The sequence below is a fragment of the Eptatretus burgeri genome, chromosome 16 (assembly GCF_056783735.1).
Source record: "Eptatretus burgeri isolate ZD-2024b chromosome 16, Ebu_testis_v1, whole genome shotgun sequence".
NCBI classification, from domain to species: Eukaryota; Metazoa; Chordata; class Myxini; order Myxiniformes; family Myxinidae; genus Eptatretus; species Eptatretus burgeri.
In genome coordinates, this window is record NC_140976.1 from 41381230 (window position 1) to 41389918 (window position 8689).

General features: G+C 40.8%; 1 protein-coding gene across 3 annotated transcripts in view; it reads right to left on the minus strand.

Moving 5' to 3' along the window:
• The window catches only part of LOC147010935 (uncharacterized), a 234455-nt gene extending 226603 nt beyond the window's left edge, over positions 1–7852 (minus strand). For 2 of the 3 annotated variants that reach the window (XM_085859819.1, XM_085859817.1), the window contains exon 1: positions 7713–7852. The gene's annotated coding sequence lies outside the window, so the exon portion shown is untranslated. The remainder of the gene's footprint in view (positions 1–7712) is intronic. The other variant, XM_085859816.1, reaches the window with a different exon arrangement.
• Positions 7853–8689: the final 837 nt, after the last annotated feature.

Genomic DNA, 8689 nt, shown 5'->3' on the forward strand with positions numbered 1-8689 from the left:
CCGACCTCTCTCTGGTCTACATGGTGGGAATAATTTAGGGTGACCTCGCATGGTGGGAATAATTTAGGGCCATTAAAGTACTCATAGAAGTCATCATAGTAGAGGCATGGACAGGGATCAATCAAGAGACTCGGGCGAAAAGAGACATTGAAAGCGAGATAGAGAATGGAGAGGTTAAGATCAGGGCAGATAAAGAAATTTTGGAGGTTGTAGAAATTGTTGATAATGTACCAAATGGTAGTTTAAGGTGGACATGACCATGGGAGAGATTTTATAGAGCATCCTCATATTATGACGAGTTAAGAAAATATTATTTTTACATTGGAAATATGCAATTGCATCAAAGAGAAAATGTCAACATGCACTTGAAATTAGTCATTCATGACCAAGAGTAACCAAACTGCTGCATTTGTTGTGGAGGAAGATTTGGCCTCATACATTAATTTGCCGAATATATTGCAGCAGACTCGGTGGTATAATGGTAAGATTATCCACTCTGAGTCTGAGAGTTCGATTAGCAGCCGAGTCACACCAAAGAGTTTAAAAAATGAGACGTGCCGCTTCCTTACTCGACATTCAGCATTTAAACGGCAGAGCACAGACAACACTCATTGGTTGGCATCCTTGGAAATTACTCATTGTTAAAATCCTAGTGGAAATAAAACATTAAAATCCAAGTAAAACAATGTCACAAGCGAGGAGCATGACAATCCCGGAGGTCCAATTGACTATCTAGTGGAAGGGGAGATGCCAAGGTTCCGATGGTCAGTCGCATGTGTCCCACTCACTGCGATACAGATCACAAGAATAGCGATTGCAGAGTGGAATAATCATTGAGAATCATTATTATATTAATATGCTAAGCCATATTTTGTGGACGTATCTCCTCCGAAACTACCGTACAGATTGTCGCCACTTTCGGCATGCGGGTGTTCTGTGGTCTATTGTACAGCATAGGCTATGTGAGATCGCGCCACACGGAGAGGTTTGGGAATTTTGGGCGATTTTCTAATTTTTACATTCGTTTGCATGGCGACGTGTGACGTTACCAGAGAGAGGTGTAATGACGTCATGACATCATCGGTCATTCACTGACGTCATTACATCTGTCGTCGACAGACTGTCACCGCTGAGAGGCATAATGCCACTCCTAGAAAACAGGGTCTGCAATGTAAAACCCTCTTCTGCACATGCTGATTACCTCAGAAGGTGCATTTGACACAAAAAAGTAACAAGAAACATTGTATATAAAGAAATTATATAAATCACATTGTGAACATTGGATATATTGACGTTCTAACGAACCCTCAATTTAAAAACTTCGCGCGGAGTGCGGGTTTGAGTAATATTTAACTCAACCCACACAATGGTCAACCCAGCTTGTACCACGAATATGCACGGAACACGTACACACAAAAAAAAACATATTAAACTATGCACATGCTGACATCCCAGTATAAAATGGTACCTTGGTTCAAATAATAAATACCACCTATAGTTAGTTATACATTATCAGTAATGTAAAAATGCACTATTCTACATATGGTACGTGTACAAGCTCCTCCCTAAGCCATAAATAATCACCATAAGTAAATAAAATATCCAAAATATCGTCAACTAGAAGGGCCCTCGGTAGAACGCATATCTCCGCCACGCAATGCCTGATCCATGAGAACATATCGGGGCCAATACATATTTTAGATATCGTGCCATTGTAAAGTTTTGGCCCTATCTCTCAATGGTGAAGATTAACTTTAAAAATTCTAGTAGTCGGATCCGGATCCGGATCTTCACCAAAATCTAATCAGTTCGTCCTTGTCACACACCAAACCTGTCAACAAAATTTCATCCAGATATGTCCACAACTTTTTGAGATCTCCTGCACACAGACAGACAAACAGACAGACAGAAAGGGGTGAAAACATAACCTCCACCTTCGGTGGCGGAGGTAACAAGTGACTTGAAGTCGAAAGGTGACCAAGGAGTAAAAGCTGTGCTGATTGGTTTGAAGCTGTTTCGCATTCTAGTTCACGATTCTCAGAACCCAGGTTCAAATCCCACCTACTTTGTTGATTAGTCCACTGTCCACAAATGTCCTTGTAATCCATGTAAAAGTAAAAAGATGTAAACTATCATCTTTATCTTGTAAACAATTAATGTACAAGCTCTTCCACGAGCCTCACGTCATTGTAAATAAAAAAACAAACTAAAGGACTGCAAATATAACAAGTCTGGAGACGGTGATGGTTCACGAGCAATGTACACGGGTCGCCTTTTTATTTTTTGACCTTCGAGGGGAAGCCACAGGCAAACTGGCGGGAATCGGGAAAAACGTAAATGATGAAAGTTGTAGTACTCGAAGAGCACTACTTGCATACCAACTTTAATTCGAAACAGTTGAAAACCCTAGGAGCTCGATTTATTGATTTTTTTTGACATTTTCTAAATTCGTGACCTTGTGATGAAAATGAAAAAAAATAATAATAATAAAATAAAATAAAATCGAGCTCCGTGGGGCTATGCAGGTGCCATTAGGCTAACCAAATACCGAAACCACTGCCAGATTCGACAAACCGCCTCAGAGAAGATGTAACTCGAAATCGGCTACCCCCTAAAAACACGGTTTTTTTTGGCGTGGTTCTGCCCATAATGGGCGCAGCATGCAAATTCTCAGGAAAACACAACTAGATCATGATATAAACCTCCCACCCAAATTTTATCAGGATCGGTTCAAAACCCACTGAGCTATGCTCGGGACAGACAGACACACACCCATAACAAATACAGTGGTCACTTACTGACTCGTGAACCTATATACTGTATATATATATATATATATATATATATATTCAGAGAGTGCACGAGCACTTTCTATATAGGGATGTCATGGAAAAAACACGTCGGTCCCACCCACTTCATACAAAAGTAAAGTTGGAGTACCTTCTCTAAAATATCGCTTCGGCTACATGCGAGAGCCTACCTGGTCTGTTCAGCTGATTGTCTAGGCAGGGATCACTTTTCAGTACACCAGGCCGTGGAAAAGCAAAAAAAAGGCAAAAAAACGGGATCGGTCAAAACTGGCAAATCTTCTCGTTCATCACCATCATGACAATCATCTTCAAATCGGTATATTTCCGAGCTGCCTCATTCAATGGCAATGACTCTGGTACCATCCAACAGAGTTTTACTTGGTGTGGCATCCTTTGCTCTCGAATTTTTAATAACTTGAAAGGATTCCATGAAAAAAAAAATGCAAAACTGCATTCCTTTGAAAAGTAATAGGATGGGAACAGATGAGAGGGTGGGACTATGACTGTCAATCAACCTGATTGGGGGAGGGGCTGCTAAACATATTTTCCCAAGGGCCAATCAAACCTACAGAGACATGACAGAAGTAAATAGGCACCATGATTTTAAAATAATTTACTTATTTAACATTTTAAGTACATTTGATCCATTTTAATACATACACGAGTATTTTATAGACTTGCCATTCGCAGATTTCAACGCTTTTACTGTTTCAGGCATAGAACTAACGAGTTCCGAAATTTTCTCATGGGGTTTCTGCCCAGGCTTCCCACAAAAGGTTTAGCAATTCTGCCCGTGATGTTGGTTTCCTGGACTTTTTCCACACAGCTCGATCCAATATGGCCTAGAGGTGTTCAATGGAATTCATCTCAAGAGACTGACTTGGCCATGAGTCGCTTGATCCCATTTCTGTCCTGCCATTCTTTGGTCTTTTGCAGTGTGGCATGGAGCTCCATCTTCTATGAACATCTGACCAGTGGAGAAGACAGGGAGACCGTCCATCCTCAAGGATAGAAATGTGTATCCGAGAATTGATGTTGCCAACACACTCCACAAGCTCTGACCGACCAGCGCTCCAGATTGCTCCCCACATCATCACTGAAAAACCAGTGTTTGACAGTTGGCTGCAATCGGTTCAAAGAAAACTCTTGACTGGGAAGTCTCCAGACCCATACACGCCCACTGTCAGAAAATTTAGTAAATTGGGACTCATCTGAAAAAATGACAGTTTGCTAAAACTCCAAAGGTCTGGTGGCCATCTCGTCAGCCCACTTCTTTCTCCTTTGAATGTTGGCTGGTCTAAGAAGAGGTTTTTCTCCGAGCTGCTCTCCCAGAGTAGCTCAATTGATGAAGGTCCCACATGGCAGTTCTTGAGTTAACCTGGACCTCCTCTGCAATATCTGCTGCCTTGCAATAGGGAGTTTTCTCAATGGACCGCTTGATAGCTTGAAGACATCTTTTGAGGGCCCAGATCGACCAGAACAGGAAGCTGTCGATTCCTTGCCTTCACTGATGAATTGCACAATCACCTGATTGACCGTAGAAAGCGGAATGCAAAGGTTCTGAGCTATCTGATGCTGGCTGACTCCACCTTCCAAATGGCCAACAATTCGTCCTCTTTGAAAATTGGAAAGTTTGTGTGCTCCCTGGGTTTGTGGCATAGTCAATTGTCATACAAGACCCAGGAACTCGTTTCTGCAAAGAAATAGTCGAATATTAGTTCAAATCACTGATTAAAACTGCGTTATACAGATGAAATGAAGAAATTTAAGGTGTCTACTTCTGTCATGTCTCTGTATGTGTGTGCGGTCAACAGTGGAATATTATCAGGGTTGTGTGTATATATAAAGTACATATATATGATGAAATAGCCTTGGCAAAACAATTTAGAACCAGAAATTCCATTACATCAATTTAGTCACTAAATTAGCTTCAGCAAAGATTGTACACTCGACTTCAAATTCCCCTTCTGTACCTATATCTCCAAAAGGTATGTTAAGAAGGAAGGTATGGTCACAAGAAATGATCACGTGAAACCGTCTTTTACAACTATCTTTGAATGGTTGTCCTGGTATAAGATACTGTGTGTGTGTGTGCGTGTGTGTAGGATATAACTTTGTCTTTCATAGGGGCAACCATTATTCAAAGAAAGATGCAAGGAAGGATTCATTTCACCACAAAACCGATGCATCCCTTTTTTTATTTTTCTCACATTTCAAATATTTTGCAAGAAAACCAAATAAATACGAACAGTATCACATGATCATTCTCCTGACCACTGATCATCTCAACCTTGTTTACATACTTTTCGGAGTAACATCCCAACATCCTCATGCATTTAAAAAAAATGTTTGTATTACTTCGATATATACTATTGTGTCCACGCCTATTAAGACCAACACTGCACGGATCGACCGGACTGGCTTTTACCTCCCTCGGACTGCGTTCAAACAACGGAGGCCTTGCATGCGTGGGAATCGCAGCAAGCACACGAGGTTCTTTACTCTTTTACAACCAATGGGTTTATTTCCTTAACAAATAAAGGGATGTTAATCATGACGTTGGAGATGACGGGTTGAAGTGGGGAAGAAAGGGGGAGCATGGAATCGATAATAAATAATTATATGCAATGACAATAAAACCTTTGGCACCACACACCAGAATTGTTCAGACCGGAAAGGGAACGAGGACAGGGTGGGCCTTAGCTCCGCTGCTGGGCGATGAGGCAGCTGGTCCACGGGCTGGAGAGACAAACAGATGATGAGGCAGGTGATGAAACACCTGGACTGGGCGACGAAGACACATGAGCAGGAAAGAACCAGGGACGACGAAGTAGGCACAAGGCAATGGCAGGAACATGAGAAGGCAGGCAGGCTGGCAGGCAGAGTAACTGTTTCCTCTCCACTCGATCTCCTCTCTTTTTGGCGCAATCCCAACTGTCCTCAGGGATTCCTCCAACCCCCTGGCTCTCTCGAGCTCTCCTGAGAGGCCCCAAAACTCCACCCCTTGGGGGACGGAGACTCGGAAGGCCATCCGTGGCTCCGCCCTTCTCTCTTTGCTGAGGCCTCACCTTGGCGCCTCAGCCGGTGGGACATACAAGAGGTTATACGTAAGATTCCTTACCTTAAATCCTAACTAATTATAACAAAGCACCACCATTTGTATGGTGAGTATTTAAACACACAATTCTTAAGTTACATTTCCGTACTTAATCACATCGAGATGGGTTAACTACTCATACATGGACCATACTACTCTATACATTTATAACTGTTCAAAAAGGTAAGATCTACCTCCCCCCCCTTACAAAGGCAACAATATAAATACACCAAAGTGGTTATCAAGAAAGCAGGACGAACATCTGTGAGAAACGCACACGACTAATCGAGGCATCTCTGGAATGAAGTTTATTCATACTGTACCAGCAGGGCGACCCGGTGTTCTAATCCCGTTGGCATTTTGAATTTTTAAAAAAAAAATCATACATTTTTTTTGTGGGTGCCTAAAACCCTTCCCTACATCCACTAGGGAATGGGGTCGGGGATCATTTAATGTTAGCTTTCATAAAGCTACAAAGGCTTAGGCACTTATACAGAGTGACCGCAAAGTCCCTATGCACGCAGTTAGAATTCAGTCAAAATTTAACGCCGTATGCGTCCCTCAATTCTCCACACAAATCTGAATTTTTCCTCCATGTTCTTCCAGACATCTTCTTCCATGTTGAGGATGGGAGGTCATAAAAGCAGCCCCTGACTGTGACAGCTGTTTTGAGGTCTTCATCTAAAAGCAGCCCCTGACAGCCCAAAACACTCACCGACACTGATGAACCTCTGAAAGTGTGACGAAGCTGTGTTTAGCAGTCTCTGAGAAATGACACGTCACCTTTGGGACATTAGTATCCCCAAGATATTCTTCATTTATTTATTTATTTTCGATTCAGGCTGTATTCTCTGTACTCGGCCTACATAAAGCCTGTCTATCTATTCCCACGCTATCGCATTAATTCTTGATAAATCAATGACAACGTATCTTCATATATTCACTGAACCACACAGGCGATGCATCAATGTATGTCATGAAACAATGAAAACGATGATTCATTCATTTTTACCACAAAACCGAATTTATTAATTTTTTACCACAAAACCGAGCAATTAATTTTTTTTTACCATAAAACCGAATTTTTTTTTTTAACCACAAAGCCCAACAATTCATTTTTTTTTAACCACAAAGCCCAACAATTCATTTTTTTTTAACCACAAAGCCGATTTTTTTTAAAACCACAAAACCGAATAATTCTTTTTACCACAAAACCGATTTTTTTTTTTACCACAAAACCGAATTTATTAATTTTTTACCACAAAACCGAGCAATTAATTTTTTTTTAACCACAAAACCGAATTTTTTTTTAACCACAAAGCCCAACAATTCATTTTTTTTAACCACAAAACCGATTTTTTTTTAAACCACAAAACCGAATAATTCCTTTTTACCACAAAACCGAATTTTTTTTTAACCACAAAGCCCAACAATTCATTTTTTTTTAACCACAAAACCGAACAATTCATTTTTTGCACAAAACCGAATATTTTTTTTCTCCACAAAACCAAACAATTCATTTTTACCACAAAACCGATTTTTTTTTTAACCACAAAACCGAATAATTAATTTACCACAAAACCGAATATATATATATATTTTTACCACAAAACCGAATATTTTTTTTTTCCACAAAACCGATTTCTATATTTTTTTTTAACCACAAACATGAACAATTACTTTTTACCACAAAACCGATGCGTCCGTTTTACATTTCAAATCGTTCGCAAGAAAACCAAAGACACGAACACTGAAGTTTTAACAGCAAAAACGCTCTTTCACGTCTCCACACGAACAATGTTCACCTGGATAGCAGGAAGAAGGATCGAAGAATACTCGACACAACCGAGTGAAAGTGCGCCGTGAACATTGCCGGGAAATCGCATCGAAACAACCGGCTCCTAACAACGACGCCTGTGATTGGCCTGTGGTGACGCAGCCGGAGTATCGACACGTCCCATTTGTTGAGGGGGAAATGACGACGCTTCTCACTGATGATGTTCCTTTCAGAACATGTCGTAGGCTTATTTTCTTACAAGGAAGTTTCGTTGGTGATTAATTCACTTTCGGTTTCACAATTTGCGCAATTTCCAAGCGATGCATTTATAATAATGGAAATACATCTTCATTTTCGGACAATACGTCTTGAGGTGTATCTACAGTCTCCACACTGTTCAGAAAGTGATCAAATCCGTGAACCTTTACATGAGGGTGATTTATAAATATTGAGAAAACATATCATCGACATGTGTACTTCAACATTGTTAGTGTTTCAGCACTACTGATTAAACAGAGTGCCAGTCCGTCACGTGTTCTCCCAAAAGGGTTAAAATACCAATTGTAACAAAACAAACGTCGATCGAGCTTTTGCAGTGATGTCCTTCCAATGTGAAAAGTGCGAAATAAGACAACACAGTGAGCAGACAAACATCACCATCACTACAACCTGTTAATATGTGAACATATCCCCACTCTGAGCTGTTATTTTGTTTTGTCGAGAAAGTCGAGGCTGTGGAGGAGTGGGAACACACAATGGACCCAAAACAGACTGGAGAGAACAATGAAAAATGGAGGGAGGGGTGGGACGCACCAACAGCGAAGTGGAAGAACGACACCACATTCATTATATAAGGACATTCGTGGACAATGGATCAATCAACAAGGTATGGATTTGAACCTGGGTTCTGAGAATCGTGAGCTGGGAACACAAAACAGCTTCAAATCAGTCACCACGAAGTAGGAAGAAGAATGGGGCAGGAGAGAGACAGAGCAAAGGGAGAGA